Source organism: Bombina bombina, unplaced genomic scaffold, assembly GCF_027579735.1.
Source record: "Bombina bombina isolate aBomBom1 unplaced genomic scaffold, aBomBom1.pri scaffold_368, whole genome shotgun sequence".
NCBI classification, from domain to species: Eukaryota; Metazoa; Chordata; class Amphibia; order Anura; family Bombinatoridae; genus Bombina; species Bombina bombina.
The window spans coordinates 435,230-452,185 of NW_026511248.1; the positions used below are offsets into that span (position 1 = coordinate 435,230).

General features: G+C 36.9%; 1 protein-coding gene across 2 annotated transcripts in view; it reads left to right on the forward strand.

The window, feature by feature from the left end:
* The first annotated feature begins 240 nt into the window (after nucleotides 1–240).
* The window catches only part of LOC128643665 (activating molecule in BECN1-regulated autophagy protein 1), a 101,923-nt gene continuing 85,207 nt past the window's right edge, over nucleotides 241–16,956 (forward strand). The window contains exons 1-2 of one of the 2 annotated variants that reach the window (XM_053696492.1): nucleotides 241–435; nucleotides 1,409–1,426. The gene's annotated coding sequence lies outside the window, so the exon portion shown is untranslated. The remainder of the gene's footprint in view (nucleotides 436–1,408; nucleotides 1,427–16,956) is intronic. The other variant, XM_053696493.1, reaches the window with a different exon arrangement.

Below are 16,956 nucleotides of genomic sequence, written 5' to 3' on the forward strand. Positions count from 1 at the left end.
CCCTAAACTACACATAAAATATATAAAAATGATCATGGAGCAAAAGTAACTTGTTTCCCTAACATTATTAATAAATAACAAAGTAAGCAAGTCAGCTCCACACTCCTCCTGACTACTCATCTAGGATCAGCTGATATGTTGCTCGGTGCTTTGCGAGTCTTGCCTGACGAGCAAGGACACCACCCTCTGATTGGCTCAAGCTGATGCTAGCTGGCTCCCTATCGATGCGCTCGGCAATTCTGTAATCTCGGTTTTCTGATGCTTTGGTCTGGCGGCCGCCATTGCCCCGGTTGGTTACTGTTGTTAGTGTCCGGTGCTGTCCTAACGAATCTTCAACTTCTCACCCTGCTCTTTCACATAACGAGGGATTCCTCGATTCAGAGACCGTGACAGAGAACCGCACGAAAGGCCCAGGCCCATCTTGCACACCCAGGCCCAAGACATAGGCTTACCATAATTTTTAGAGGTGAAACTGGGACCACCTGGTGCGGTGCCAGTGGGGGTGTGGTCAGGAGCGTGGTCAAGGGGGCGTGGCAATTATCAGTCCTTTTAAAGTAGTAGCTTTTATGTGTGTAATGTTTCATGGATACTCTACCCTTCCTCAGTCAAACAAGTGAATCACACAGTTTAAATAGACCATAACACCACCCCCTAGTGAACATGGCACCATTACGTTGTCATGGCAAATAAATCATTAATCTAAATCTCAGATTCTAAATAATGCCAAACATCAAGCATAATTATCACTTTCATAATGATCAATTTCACAATGTAATATCTGCAGAGTAATATGTGTTTTATGTGTCTAATTAAGGAACAGAGCCAAATACTGATAAGGCATAAATACAACATTGAATGAAAGTAAAAAAGAAACACGTACCTGCTAAAGCTGTTTAAGAGGCTACTCTATACCATAATGCAGGAAGATTATAGCCAAAATGCTATCCTGCACGAAGTAAAGCAAGATCCAGGCCAAAAATCCTGCCTGTCTGTACTTCCTAGTCATACCCATATGAATCCCCTCAAGGTGTATCACCAGCAATGTCACCAGGGGTAGGGGGGGGGTGTTAAATTCTTAGAAAAATAAACCAAGTAGTACTACAAATTTAAAAAAACCCTATGCTGCTCACTCAGCCTGTTTTACTAAATGTAAACTTTGAAGGACACGAACGTTAAGCTAAGCAGGGCTGTATGTAACAAAGTACCAGCATCCAACTATGCTGGAGAGCCACAGTTCAGTCATTTTGAATAATGTGTCTGGGTTTCAGGTGGGCTGAAACCCGGACACATGATTTGAAACCTGGAGGTGGCAACCCTACTGGGACAGAATGAACAACTGGGTGGGACACTGGGACAGCGCCTCCAAACCGGGACAATCCCAGTAAAAGTGGGACTTCTGGTAAGCCTACCAAGACAGGCCGCAAAGGTGAATACCGATCTGACTCTAGTCTGTATATTCTGAGCCTGGCAGAACATGGCATAATGTTGTTTGTGATAAACCCTGGCCCCTTCCTTGCGTGTGTTTTGCCCAGACCCCTTCCCTGCGTGAGACTGAGCCCAGACCCCTTCCCTGCGTGAGGCTGAGCCCAGACCCCTTCCCTGCGTGAGGCTGAGCCCAGACCCCTTCCCTGCGTGGCTTCTATGTTGCATGTGCCTTGTATACAATGAACCTAGTTTGTGACCTGTGTGGTCAGAACATGGCACTATCCTTGTGTGAGAGTAACTAGTCTGAATTCTACATATGCTGAGACTGTCTCTACTGTGTGTGCGCAGAAAACAGCACTACCCTAAGTGTGCTTAGCCTGTCTACTCTACATACTGAATCTCCCACTACCCACAAAATATGGCATTGCCCTTGTGTGCTTTGAGGCTGACACTTACCCTTTGTATACTGATTCAGGCTCTATGGCTTTACCCTTTTTTTTTAATTAACCTCACATCACTGTACGAGCTGAGCCTGTAAATGCTGACTATATGGCTCTCCCTGTGTGTGATTAGCCTGACGCTACCCTTTCTTTAGCAACACTATAGAAACCAAAGTAATTGGCAGTGATTTGACAAATGTTTCAAATGTACCAACAACTTTACAGACCTTAGGCAGCATACTGTGAACATTCAAGTTATGTTGAATAATTTAAACATATTGGTGACACTGATTTAGCAATCAATAAGACCAGTGCTTTATCAAAGAACAAATATTATTGTTGGATACTGTGTGTAAATAAAAACATCTCTTTCTGGTGGATGTTACACTTATTAGTTTAATCAGTAGCAAAGGCACTCAAAAATCCAACACATTAAACTTTTTGCTAGCAGATATTTACATCTCACACATTGGCTAACACAACAGTTCTTACCCTTAACATAGTTTTAAAAATGGATTGACAACAATGCACCAAATCATTGAAAGAGATTGTTCTCTAAATTTTCACAAATGATCCTTATTATAGCTACTTGAATTCTGATTGGAAGCTTGTGTACCTGATCTGCTGGCCTCTTCTATATTTTGACACAGATAATGGGGTGGTAGCCATTTAGATTCTGTAGACTGTTATCATGGTGCATTCTTCTAGCACTCTGAAATTAATACTGGTTTTTGTAAGCATGCAGCCACTGCAGTAGTGCAGAATAATAAGTCTTATGGGACAGTCAATATGCATCTGCTTGGTTATACTGCCTACCTTCTTTGTGCCAACTTTTTTTTTTTTAAGATGAAAAATAGCACGTCTTGACATTGTACAAGTTGTAGAAGGGTCTCTGCAAACCCCAATAAGACCAATACGAAAAGCAAAAATTGCAACAGCGCCTCTGTATAAAACAGTAAGAAATAGTATCGTTATAAGGGTATCAGATTTCTAAACAGTGACGGTTTGGGCTACATACAGCCCGTAATCATACTGATAAAATAATAGGCTCTAATTTATTAGAGCTTATAATTTTATCACTAGCAATGATGCTGAATAAGCATCAGGTTTTGCTAAGGAACAGCAGTGCTCTGCTGCTCTCAAGCAGGTCCTTAATTATGTGTTTAACCCTTTTGCGAGGGTTAAATGCAGTGTTGCATTGAATTAGAGCATATAAATTTAATTTCGCTATACACATTGAAATTATATCCTTTATCTGAATAATGAAAGAGAAAAAAATCTGAGTCATTTCATTTCTCATTGGAAGACCTATAGCATAACTTGAAGGGATGAGGGAATGTTAAACATTTTAGTTACTCTTAACTATATACAGTTAAATTACATATATATATATATATATATATATATATATATATATATATATACACACTGTATATATTTTTTCTTCAGAATTATGAGTAACTGATTTATTTTAGTTATTGATATTATTATTTTGTACTATTAAAGCGATATGAAACGCACATTTTTTCTTTCATGATTGAGTTAGAGCATGCAATTTTAAAGGGACAATGAACCCAAGTTTTTTCTATCGTGATTCAGATAGAGCATGCAATTTTAAGCAACTTTCTAATTTACTCCTATTATCAAATTCTTTTCATTCTCTTAGTATCTTTATTTGAAATGCAAGAGTGTAAGTTTAGATGCCCGCCCATTTTTGGTGAACACACACTTGTTCTTTCTGATTTGTGGGTAAATTCATCCACCAATAAACAAGTGCTTTCCACTATAGCTTAGATGCCTTCTTTTTCAAATAAAGAAAGCAAGAGAACGAAGAAAAAGTGATAATAGGAGTAAATTAGAAAGTTGTTTAAAATTGCATGCTCTATCTGAATCACGAAATAATAACTTTGGGTTCAGTGTCCCTTTAAGCAACTTTCTAATTTACTCCTATTATCAAATTTTCTTCGTTCTCTTTGTATCTTTATTTGAAAAAGCAGGAATGTAAGCTTAGGAGCCAGCCCCTTTTTGGTTAAAGGGCCACTGTAAGTAAATATTTTCTATGCCTGTTACTAACTAACTACCCCAAATACGCTTTTTATCAGTAGCATTTCATTAACATATCTCTACCGTATATCAGAAATCTTGTCTGCAAATTTAATTGTTTTCCAAACACACTCCGTGGGTATCCTTTGCTCTGTACCAATCCGTTTACAATACCTAGGTTTCAAAATGGCGCTTTAAACACAAAGTTATTGGTTTAAGTATTTTGAACATGCAGTGCTGAAAATAGTGGGCAGGATAACGTGACGTCATCGGCGAATAAAATATATAACTTTTAGAACGTTATGAAACTTTGTTTTAGAGAAAATATAGGTCAGTAGGTTTTAATTAATGTTTATTAACTTTAATATGTTAGTTGTTTAGCTTAAAAATTATAACAGAAAGTACTCCTTTAAGCACCCTGGGTAGCGCTTGCAGATTGGTGACTACATTTAATTCATATCCCTTTAAATTAATCCTAATACTAAGGTAAAATTCAAAAGTTTGCTGATACATTCTCTCAAAAGTTCTACTTGTTTATCCAATGTGGTGTGTTTGATAAACTTCATGTGATCATTATATATGACAATCAATCACAAATATTTGGTCATATTTTAGCTTCTGAACCTAAACTTTTGCATAGTAAAACTCTTCTATTGATGTGCTACGCTTTTTCAACCTTTTTAATTTAATCACATTTCAGAGCCTCTTACATTGTTTAGATCCTGTCCAAGACTGTTTCCTAGCGTTGGTGCCTTTCTTGATGCAAATTTGCAGTCCTTTATAAAACTAATTATTCTTTTATAGAACATATTCCTCCATTTTCAGCTGAATTAGTAACAAAATTAAAGGCCAATTAATACAATAAAATTGCACTCAACACGTGCAATAACACTAAATTTTAAATGAAGAGTATATATATTTTTTCTTACAAATTTCAAAATTTACTTTATTTTCTGGCCTCCTGCACCATGTGACAGCCATCAGCCAATCACAAACTCCTATACATATACACTGTAAACTCTTGCACATGCTCAGTAGTAGATGGTATCTCAGAAAGTGTGCCTATGAAAACACTGTGCACACTTTGACAATTGCAGTAAATTGAAAAATTCTCTTAAATTCATGAAATCATAAAAGCTTACTTTTGACTTTTGTCCCTTTAGCTGTGTTAGATGTATCTGTCCTGTTTTTATTTTTCAATCCTTGTTCTTCTAATTTAATGTTGCAGAACTTATAATAACAGAAGGCCTTTACCTATTAAGTTATTAATTAATGTCCTCCTTTTAAATGTATTCTAAATGATCAGAATGATATTTTTTTCATAATTTAGAATATGTGATTTTAAACAACTTTTTAATTTTTGTTTGTTCTCTTGGTGTATTTTGTTGAAAAGCAGTGACATGTTTAAAGGGACATTAAACACTAAATAATTGCTTGAATTATATATTCAGAGCAAAGATTAGCCTGAGAATAATTTGTCCATGTATTTTAAAAAAAAGAAGAGGGCAAAGGGAAACTAAACGCAAATTTTGTTTTTTCATGATTCACATAGAGCATGCAATTTTAAGCAATTTTCTAATTTTTTCCTGTTAGCAAATTGTCTTCCTTATCTTGGTATCTTTATTTGAAAAGCAGGAATAAAAACGTAGGAGCTGACACATTTTAGGTTTAGCATCTGGGTTCCGCTTGCTGATTGGTGGCTAAATGTAGACTCCAATCAGCAAGCGCTATCCAGGGTGCTGAACCAAAAATGGGCAAGCTGCTAAACATTCATTCCTGCTTTTTCAAATAAAGATACCAGGAGAACAGAGAATAATAATGGTAATACAAGTAAATTAGAAAATTGCATGCTCTATCCAAATCATAAAAGAAAATGTTCATAAAGCAGTGGGCGCTGCCATATTGTAACTTAAGATACACTGAGGCCAATTAGGAATGGTTATAAATGGCTTACTAGAGTGTGCAGCCAATGACTGTTTGGGATATAGCTATGTCTGAACTTCAATGTTTAACATGAATTGTAAAGTCCACAACATTCAGAATTAAATTACAGGAAAGGAGAACAAAATAAATAATGAATGTATATTGCAAAGTTGTTTTACTATATGTAATGAAACATTTTTTATTTAAGGGACAGTCAACACTTCCTTTAACATGATTTGATATTGAAAATAAAAAAACGGAGGTCCGCCTACACTATACCCCTCCTGCCTTGCCGCCTTGCTTCTGTCCTAATCAGCGTTGCTAACTAATCTAATACCCGGTAAATATGGCAGCCGAACTCCCCCCACCGTTACGTAGCTGCCTTCTTCTTCAACTGATAAGCAAATCAGAATCCAGTCCTCGGACAGAAATTGCACGCGCGTGGATTCTGATTTGCTTATCAGTTGAAGAAGAAGGCAGCTACGTAATGGTGGGGGGGAGTTCGGCTGCCATATTTACCGGGTATTAGAGTAGTTAGCGACGCTGATTAGGACAGAAGCAAGGCAGGAGGGGTATAGTGTAGGCGGACCTCCGTTTTTTTATTTTCAATATCAAATCATGTTAAAGGAAGTGTTGATTGTCCCTTTAATATCTTGAAGTGTTTCATGTCCCTTTAAGAGTTGGCCAATTTCAAGAGCACTTTATGGAAACAGTTTTGTAAGAATGTTATCCATTTGCAAGTTCACTAGATGGAAGCACTATTTCCTGCCATGTAGTGCTTAGATGCCTACCTAGGTATCGCCTCAACTATGAATATCATGGGAACGAAGTAAATTTGATAAATAGAAGTAAATTGGAAACTTTAAAAAAAAAAAAATGTTATGCTCTGTATGAATCACACCAGAATTTTGTTTGTTTCATATCCCTTTAAATTGTTTACATTGGTTTACCTTTTATTTTGTCATTTATGGGATCTGGTCAGGGGGCGTCTCTATGACACTAGGCATGCCCTCCAGACCGCGATCACATCCAGGAAGCCCTGTTGGCTTCAAGACAACCAAACGGCTATGACGTTGCATTTTGTCCTAACGGCGCAAAAGCCCAGTGGACGGAATATAACGCCATAACGGTGCTAAAAGGTTTAGTGCAAGGCTTTGTGTATACAGGCAGATATAAGATAACATGTTTGTTTATAGCAAGAGTGATAAGATAAAGAGTTCTGCTCTCCCTGTAAGATCAGCTCATTTGATTGGGTTGTGGTTTCAATTAGCAAAAAATAAATAAATTGGAAACTATTTTTAAAGTGCATTATCTCTTTAATAACAACATCTCTACATAGATTTTCCCTGCTGACTCATCTCCCTTGAGTTGCATATCCAAGTACCTATTGGATTCTCCATTATTCTTAAAATAAACAGTGGTCCTTTATTTTTTCAGATAGCCAATATATGCATGAGCCCAAGTTAGCTTCATTATCTTTTGAAAAATATTTTTAAATGCATCTATATATAACTAGATGTGTGTGATTTATCCATTCACTAAGGCCTTCCCTCAAGGAGTCCATTTATGATATTGCTGGCCTCCTGGGTTGATTTGTGACTAATTTATGTATCTGTCTCTGTACCAAGATAAACTATCTCTCCTTAAAGGGACAGTAAACAGAGATTCATTTTTTATATAAAATGTTTAGTTATGCCTAAAAAACTTTGCAATATATGTTCATTATTTGCCCCATTTTCATACAATTTAGCTCTGACATTTGAGCAATTTCTTACTCTCAGAACATATAAATCACCCTGCTGATTTCTCAAGACTAACCCGTCTATGCATCTGTCTCTTAATTGGCTGTAACTGATAACAGCTGCAATTCACTTTATACTAGCTGACAGGGGCTGGCTTTGTTGTCTGCAGACTAAACCACTGATTGGCTCCTCTAAATAAGGAAAGTGGTGGTTGGAGATTGGCTATTGAAAAATAACTGTTTTAAAACATTGTTGGCTGATTTGTTAATCTATAGCAACAGAAATGTCTTGTAATTACAGGGTGTTTACTGTCCCTTTAAATAATATTCAATACCTCATCTAGAGGGACAGCAAACACCTCTTACTTTTGTGTAAAAATGATGCTTATCTAGCACAAGATAGAGATTCCAAACAGCAGCATTTTTTCAAATTAAATAGGCAGTTTGCTGCACTTTGAAGAAATCCCAGGTTACAGAATTAGTTTTTTGGCTTAAAAAGCAAAAACACAAAAGCAAGATCATAACTATCCATCTCTATGTAAAAAAAAAAGATATTTTACCTCAACATTTCTTAAAGGGACAGTATACACTCATTTTCATATAACTGCATGTAATAGACACTACTATAAAGAATAAGATGCACAGATACTGATATAAAAATCCAGTATAAAATGGTTTAAAAACTTACTTAGAGGCTCTCAGTTTAGCTCTGTTGAAAAGTTAGCTGGAAAGCCCACTGCAAGTGGGAAATAAGACCCTCCCCCCTCCTCCTTCCTTTGCATATGAAAAGACCCTTTACACAAACAGGAGCAAGCTGGAGTAGATATACGTCGGTATTCTCCTAAAACTTGGGGATTGGTTAGGAGTCTGAAAATTAGGGCAATGTTATTTAAAAATAAGAAAAACTATACATTGAAAAAAAACTTTATGGGCTATATAAATAGATCATCTACAAAACATTTATGCAAAGAAAAAATGAGTGTATAATGTCCCTTTTTAGCTCACAATAGTAAGAGCTCATTGAACAGTTATCTATTAGCAACTGTCAGCTGCATGTTGAAAAACACAAACATACAAAAAAAAACAGCAATCGGCTTCAACAGTGCTGATGTTACACTTTGCTTTACTATGATCTTGTAGGATTTTGCTGAAATCTCACAAGATTTAATTGTAAACTAACTTCCATAACTGAGTAGGCAAATAACATGACTGTGCCTGCACATGCCATATGCACGTTCCCTTGCAAGTCCTTGGAATGGCATCCTGATTTGCTGCTTAATGGATACTAAACCCATTTTTTTCTTTCATGACTCAGAGCAGGCATTTTTAAGCAACTTTCTTTCCTGTTATCAATTTTTCTCCGTTCTCTTTCTATCTTTATTTAAAAAGCAGGAATGTAAAGCTTAGGAGCCAGACCATTTTAGGTTCAGCACCCAGGATAGCGCTTGCATTTAGCCACCAATAAGCAAGTGTTACCCAGGTTCTGAACCAAAAATGGGCCGTTTCCTAAACTTTACATTCTTGCTTTTTAAATAAAGATAGAGAACGAAGAAAAATTGATAACAGAGCTCAAATGTTTTCTTTCATTATTTAGATATAGCATGACCTTTTTCTTTATTCTCTTGGTATCTTTATTAAAAAAACAGGAATGTAAGCTTAGTAGCCGGCCCATTTTTAGTTCAGCACACCCATGTATTTTTTCTCTGCATATTTCTAGAATGTGCAGGGTACATACCACTTTGGATTTAAGATTAATTTATATTTGGAATGTGTTTTCTCATAATGTGTTTGTATCCTACCTATATAAATCTAACAATTGTTTTTTGAATTAGTCCTCAACAGTTTTAGATCCTTACTTAGGTGGTGGGCTCTGTTTTTTGGTATTTAGAGAGTCACCCAAGGATCTTTCTCTTGACGCAGATAATTCTATTAAAGGGACAGTGTAGTCAAAATTAAACTTTCATGATTCAGATAGTGCATGCAACTTCTCAATTTACTTTTATCTAATTTGCTTTCCAGTTTTGGATATTCTTTGTTGAAAGCTATACGTTCATATGCTAATTTCTAAGGCCGCCTCTTATCTCAGTGAATTTTGACAGTTTTTCCACAGCTAGATAGTGCTAGTTCATGTGTGCCATATAGATAACACTGCAATCACTTCCCTGGAGTAATTTATGAGTCAGCACTGATTGGCTAAAATGCAAGTCTGTCAAAAGAACTGAAATAAGGGGGCAGTCTGCAGAGGCTTTAGATACAAGGTAATCACAGAGGTACAATATATATTATGACTGTATTGGTTATGCAAAACTGTGGAATGTGTAATAAAGGGATTATCTCTCTTCTTAAACAACAATAATTCTGGACTATTCTTTCCCTTTAATGCTGAGAGAGGAATTTTTTAGTGTTTAGTCAGAGAAAATCAAGTTCCTCTTCTGCTACTTTTTATAACCCTTATTCTAAACTTTCTTGTTTTTTTGTTATTCAGTATTTAAACCTAATAATATTCAGGAAGTGTAGCTCAAGCACAATTCCTTATCTTCATATATCTATATAAATAATGAACTGTGTATTATAGTATATCCTTTTATACGGTTGTTATCTTCGCTATATCCTCTAATGAAGGTCTACACACATTTATTAAAAACTTAGAAGTCAGATGAAAATGTTTGGAGCCAGAAGTGTCTGGACTCCTACATTTTTCTCTCATTTAAAAATAAATATTTTAGATTCTTGGTTAACTGTATATTTCAAAATAATGCAATACAATGTTTACTCAAACATGAGCAAACCAAACTAACTGCAGCAGCCAAATTCACCTATCAAACTGACCGAGCTATGTGAGCTAATGAAACCTTAGATGCCAGTAAGGGGTTCATATGAAGACAGATCAGTTATTGGAACCATTCTGGGACCTTAATATTTAAATATAAACACATGCGAGGATATTTCATTTGAATTTTGGCACAGGCAAGTCAGCACAATCGGTGCTGCTCATGGGCAGTGACATTATTGCCATTTCAGCAGTACTAACTAAAAGGACATCAAAGAGGTAGGATAGGAGTAGGAAGTGGGCTACCTGCGTAAGAAGCTAGACCCATTGTATGCAGTGTGGAGTACTGTAGGGATGGTGATCCCTGTAGCAAAATTATTTAAAGGGACACTAAACCCAATTTTTTTTTTTTCATGATTCAGGTAAAGCAGCAGTTTTAAGCAACTTTCTAATTTACTCCTATGATCAATTTTTTTTTTCTTTTGGTATCTTTTTTTGAAAAGCAAGAATGTAAGCTTAGGAGCCAGCCCATTTTGGTGCAGCACCCGGGTAGCGTTTGCTAGATTGATGGCTAAATGTAGCTACCAATTAGCAAGCGCTATCCAGGGTGCTGAACCAAAAATGGGCCGGCTCCTAAACTTTCATTTCTGCTTATTCAAATAAAGATACCAAGGGGGATTGAAGAAAAAATTATAATAGCAGTACATTAGAAAGTTGCTTAAAATTGCATGCTCTGTCTGAATCATGAAACAATAAATTGGCTTTAAAACCATTAAAACACTGAAATATGAAATATGCAGTTTTTTTTTTTACAGCGATGAATTAAAGTTACAATGGTAGCTTATGGTACAGCTGTCCTTTTGTGTATATTGTTTTTAACCCTGTGATGTCAACCGAAAGAGAAAAACTTCTATTTTGTCTCTCTTCATCCATCAAGTGAAATGTACTATAAATGTGATTATAGCAAAACAAACCTCCCTATAGCTACACATCACATTTGATATTTCACTATCCAATTGCCAGGTACCGTAAGTGCCTCCGCTGGGCTGCAAACACTTTCCCAGAATTTCAGAAGATACTTGAGGGGGTGTGTTAAATTGTTTTTAAAGGGATACTAAACCCAATTTTTTTCTTTCATGATTCAGATAGATCAACTTTCTAAATTTACTCCTATTATCAATTTTTCTTTTATCTAGATTGTAAGTTTCCCACGGGAATAGGGACCTCAATTTCCCTGTATTTGTCTGTAAAATGTTGTCTTATATTGTATTGTTTCACCGTTGTACTTTTATCTTTGTACCCATGGACAGTGCTGCAGAATCTGTTGGCGCTTTATAAATAAAGAATAATAATAAAATAATATCTTTATTTTAAAAGCAGGAATGTAAAGTTTCGGAGCCAGCTATTGCATTGTATTTTATTATTCATTTGTAGATTTTGCAAATATACTGTATTAAAGAGACAGTATATTGTAAAATAGTTTTTCCCTTAATGCATTTCCAATAACTTGCTATACCAACAGTAGAGTATAAAATGTATTAGAAATTGCACCTTTAGGTTTATTTTTGTATACAAAACAGTATTCTAAAAATGTTTTCAATTTGTAGGGAAATCATATCTTATTTTATCACTTTTGTACACACAAATGTTTCCTTTTTGTTTGTATTACAAAGCCCAAAACTTAGAACAATATGAAATTAACATTTTATTAGTTATCTCACCTACCCCCTACTGGGAGTGTTATTTCGTCTGCTGGCTATGCTTACACAGCTAATATTATACTATATTATAGCCTATACTTAAAGGGCCACAATGCTGCAGAATTACATAATTAACAAGTGCATAATAAAAAGACAATGATTTAACACCTACTCTGAATGTCAAATAAACAGTAGATTTTTTTTTCTACAATTTTCTCCCATTTTCCGGCCCCCTGTATCATGTGACAGACGCCAGCCAATCACATACTACTATATACCCTGTGAGCTTGTGCAAAATTTGATAATGGAAGTAAATTGGAACGTATCTTAAAACTGCTGCTCTATCTGAATCAAAAAAGTTATTTTGACTTGAGTGTCCCTTTAAGCATAAGTAAGGATATCACGGGCAAAATCAGGTATTTTAAATGCTAAATAAAAGGAGCTATTTGTAAGCAATTAAATACATTCCAGCAGGTAAAAGGGATCATTGGGAATAAATTAAAGGGAATAAGAAAATGTATGGTCTGATGCATGTTTAACAGAGACTTAACCTTATTAGTTTATCTGTATCATATGAGCGCTCATATTTGATTAAACCTCTTGCTAGTCAATAGGACAAGCTATGTTTTACTAGGCCATTTTGAATTAATTCAAATTCACTTTTTCTTTCTATGTCATTAAGTGCTGTTTAGAATGTAAAATTCTTTAGTAAAGTAGAGCATTTCATTTTTGATCCAGAATGTCCCTTTAAAATGGTGTTTGATCTTATTAAAGGGAAACTAAACCCACATTTTTTTTTCTTTCATGATTCAGATATAGCATGCAGTAACTTTCTAATTTACTCCTATTACCAATTTGTCTTTGTTCTTTTGCTATCTCTCTTGATATCTGAATCATGAAATATATATTTCTCCAACATTGGTGTGTCCGGTCCACGGCGTCATCCTTACTTGTGGGATATTCTCTTCCCCAACAGGAAATGGCAAAGAGTCCCAGCAAAGCTGGCCATATAGTCCTTCCTAGGCTCCGCCCACCCCAGTCATTCTCTTTGCCGTTGCACAGGCAACATCTCCACGGAGATGGTTAAAGGGACAGTCTACACCAGAATTTTTATTGTTTTAAAAGATAGATAATCCCTTTATTACCCATCCCTTAGTTTTGCATAACCAACACAGTGATATTAATATACTTTTAACCTCTATGATTATCTTGTATCTAAGTCTCTGCAAACTGCCCCTTTATTTTAGTTCTTTTGACAGACTTGCAGTTTAGCCAATCAGTGCCTGCTCACAGATAACTTCACGTGCACAAGCACAGTGTTATCTATATTAAATACATGAACTAACACCCTCTAGTGGTAAAAAACTGTTAAAATGCATTCTGAAAAGAGGTTTCCTTCAAGGTCTAAGAAATTAGCATATGAACCTCCTAGGTTAAGCTTTCAAGTAAGAATACCAAGAGAACAAAGCAAAATTGGTAATAAAAGTAAATTGGAAAATTGTTTAAAATTACATGCTCTATCTGAATCATGAAAGTTTATTTTGGCCTAGACTGTCCCTTTAAGAGTTTTTTGGTGTTTTAATGTAGTTTTTATTCTTCTATCAAGTGTTGGTTATTTTAAAATAGTGCTGGTATGTACTATTTACTCTGAAACAGAAAAGGATGAAGATTTCTGTTTGTAAGAGGAAGATGATTTTAGCAGACAGTAACTAAAATCGATTGCTGTTTCCACATAGGACTGTTGAGATGAAGTAACTTCAGTTGGGGGAAACAGTTAGCAGACTTTTCTGCTTAAGGTATGACTAGACATATTTCTAACAAGACTGTGTAATGCTGGAAGGCTGTCATTTCCCCTCATGGGGACCGGTAAGCCATTTTCTTAGTCAAACATACAGAATAAAGGGCTTAATAAGGGCTAAAAAACTGGTAGACATTTTTATGGCCTAAATCGATTGCTTTATTTGGGCATATTATTCAGATTTAGGCTAACAATTGGCATTTATAATCTTGGGGAACGTTTATAAAACGGCAGGCACTGTGTTGGACACCTTTTTCAGTCAGGGGGCCTTTCTAGTTATAGACTGAGCCTCATTTTCGCGCCATTACTGCGCAGTTGTTTTTGGAGAGCAGGGCATGCAGATGCATGTGTGAGGATCTAAGAATCACTAAAAAAGCTTCTAGAAGGCGTCATTTGGTATCGTATTCCCCTCTGGGCTTGGTTGGGTCTCAGCAAAGACTATAGCTGGGACTGTATAGGGGTTAAATTTTAAAACGGCTCCGGTTCCGTTATTTTAAGGGTTAAAGCTCTGAAATTTGGTGTGCAATACTTTTAATGCTTTAAGACACTGTGGTAATTTTTGAACAATTCCTTCATACTTTTTCACATATTCAGTAATAAAGTGTTTTCTGTTTGAAATTTAAAGAGACAGTAACGGTTTTATTTTAAAACGTTTTTTGTGCTTTGTTGACAAGTTTAAGCCTGTTTAACATGTCTGTACCTTTAGATAAGCTATGTTCTATATGTATGAAAGCCAATGTGTCTCCCCATTTAAATTTATGTGATAATTGTGCCATAGCGTCCAAACAAAGTAAGGACAGTAATGCCACAGATAATGATATTGCCCAAGATGATTCCTCAGATGAGGGGAGTAAACATGATACTACATCATCTCCTACTGTGTCTACACCAGTTTTGCCCACGCAGGAGGCCCCTAGTACATCTAGTGCGCCAATACTTATTACCATGCAACAATTAACGGCTGTAATGGATAACTCCATATCAAATCTTTTATCCAAAATGCCTACTTATCAGAGAAAGCGCGATTGCTCTGTTTTAAACACTGAAGAGCAAGAGGGCGCTGATGATAATTGTTCTGTCATACCCTCACACCAATCTGAAGGGGCCATGAGGGAGGTTTTGTCTGATGGAGAAATCTCAGATTCAGGAAAAATTTCTCATCAAGCTGAACCTGATGTTGTGACATTTAAATTTAAATTAGAACATCTCTGCACACTGCTTAAGGAGGTGTTATCTACTCTGGATGATTGTGACAACTTGGTCATTCCAGAGAAATTATGCAAGATGGACAAGTTCCTAGAGGTTCCGGTGCCCCCCGACGCTTTTCCTATACCCAAGCGGGTGGCGGACATAGTAAATAAGGAGTGGGAAAAGCCCGGCATACCTTTTGTTCCCCCCCCTATATTTAAGAAATTATTTCCTATGGTCGACCCCAGAAAGGACTTATGGCAGACAGTCCCCAAGGTCGAGGGGGCAGTTTCTACTCTAAACAAACGCACTACTATTCCTATCGAAGATAGTTGTGCTTTGGAAGATCCTATGGATAAAAAATTGGAAGGTTTGCTTAAAAAGATTTTTGTACAGCAAGGCTACCTTCTACAACCAATTTCATGCATTGTTCCTGTCACTACGGCAGCGTGGTTCTGGTTCGAGGAACTAGAAAAGTCGCTCAGTAGAGAAACTCCATATGAGGAGGTTATGGACAGAGTTAACGCACTTAAATTGGCTAACTCTTTTATTTTAGATGCCGCTTTGCAATTAGCTAGATTAGCGGCGAAAAATTCAGGGTTTGCTATCGTGGCGCGCAGAGCGCTTTGGCTAAAGTCTTGGTCAGCGGATGTGTCATCCAAGACAAAATTGCTTAACATCCCTTTCAAGGGTAAAACTTTATTTGGACCAGAATTGAAAGAGATTATTTCAGACATCACTGGGGGAAAGGGCCACGCCCTTCCACAGGATAGGCCTTTTAAGGCTAAAAATAAGCCTAATTTTCGTCCTTTTCGCAGAAACGGACCAGCCTCTAATTCTGCATCCTCTAAGCAAGAGGGTAATACCTCACAACCCAAACCAGCCTGGAAACCAATGCAAGGCTGGAACAAGGGTAAGCAGGCCAAGAAGCCTGCCACTGCTAACAAAACAGCATGAAGGAGTAGCCCCCGATCCGGGACCGGATCTAGTGGGGGGCAGACTCTCTCTCTTTGCTCAGGCTTGGGCAAGAGATGTTCAGGATCCTTGGGCGCTAGAAATAGTTTCTCAAGGTTATCTCCTGGAATTCAAGGAACTACCCCCAAGGGGAAGGTTCCACAGGTCTCACTTATCCTCAAACCAAATAAAGAGACAGGCATTCTTACATTGTGTAGAAGACCTGTTAAAAATGGGAGTGATACACCCAGTTCCAATAAAGGAACAAGGAATGGGATTTTATTCCAATCTGTTCGTAGTTCCCAAAAAAGAGGGAACGTTCAGACCAATTTTGGATTTGAAGATCCTAAACAAATTTCTCAGGGTACCATCGTTCAAAATGGAAACTATTCGAACGATTCTACCCACCATCCAGGAAAGTCAATTTATGACTACCGTGGATCTAAAGGATGCGTACCTACATATTCCTATCCACAAGGAACATCATCAGTTCCTAAGGTTCGCTTTTCTGGACAAGCATTACCAGTTTGTGGCCCTCCCATTCGGGTTGGCCACTGCTCCAAGGATTTTCACAAAGGTGCTAGGGTCCCTTCTAGCGGTTCTAAGACCAAGGGGCATTGCAGTAGTACCTTACTTGGACGACATTCTAATACAAGCGTCGTCTCTGTCAAAAGCAAAGGCTCATACGGAGATCGTTCTAGCCTTTCTCAGATCTCACGGATGGAAGGTGAACAAAGAAAAAAATTCTCTGTCCCCGTCAACAAGAGTTCCCTTCTTGGGAACAATAATAGATTCCTTAGAAATGAGGATTTTTCTGACAGAGGTCAGAAAATCAAAACTTCTAAGCTCTTGTCAAGTGCTTCATTCTGTTCCTCGTCCTTCCATAGCGCAGTGCATGGAAGTAGTAGGATTGATGGTTGCAACAATGGACATAGTTCCTTTTGCACAAATTCATCTAAGACCATTACAACTGT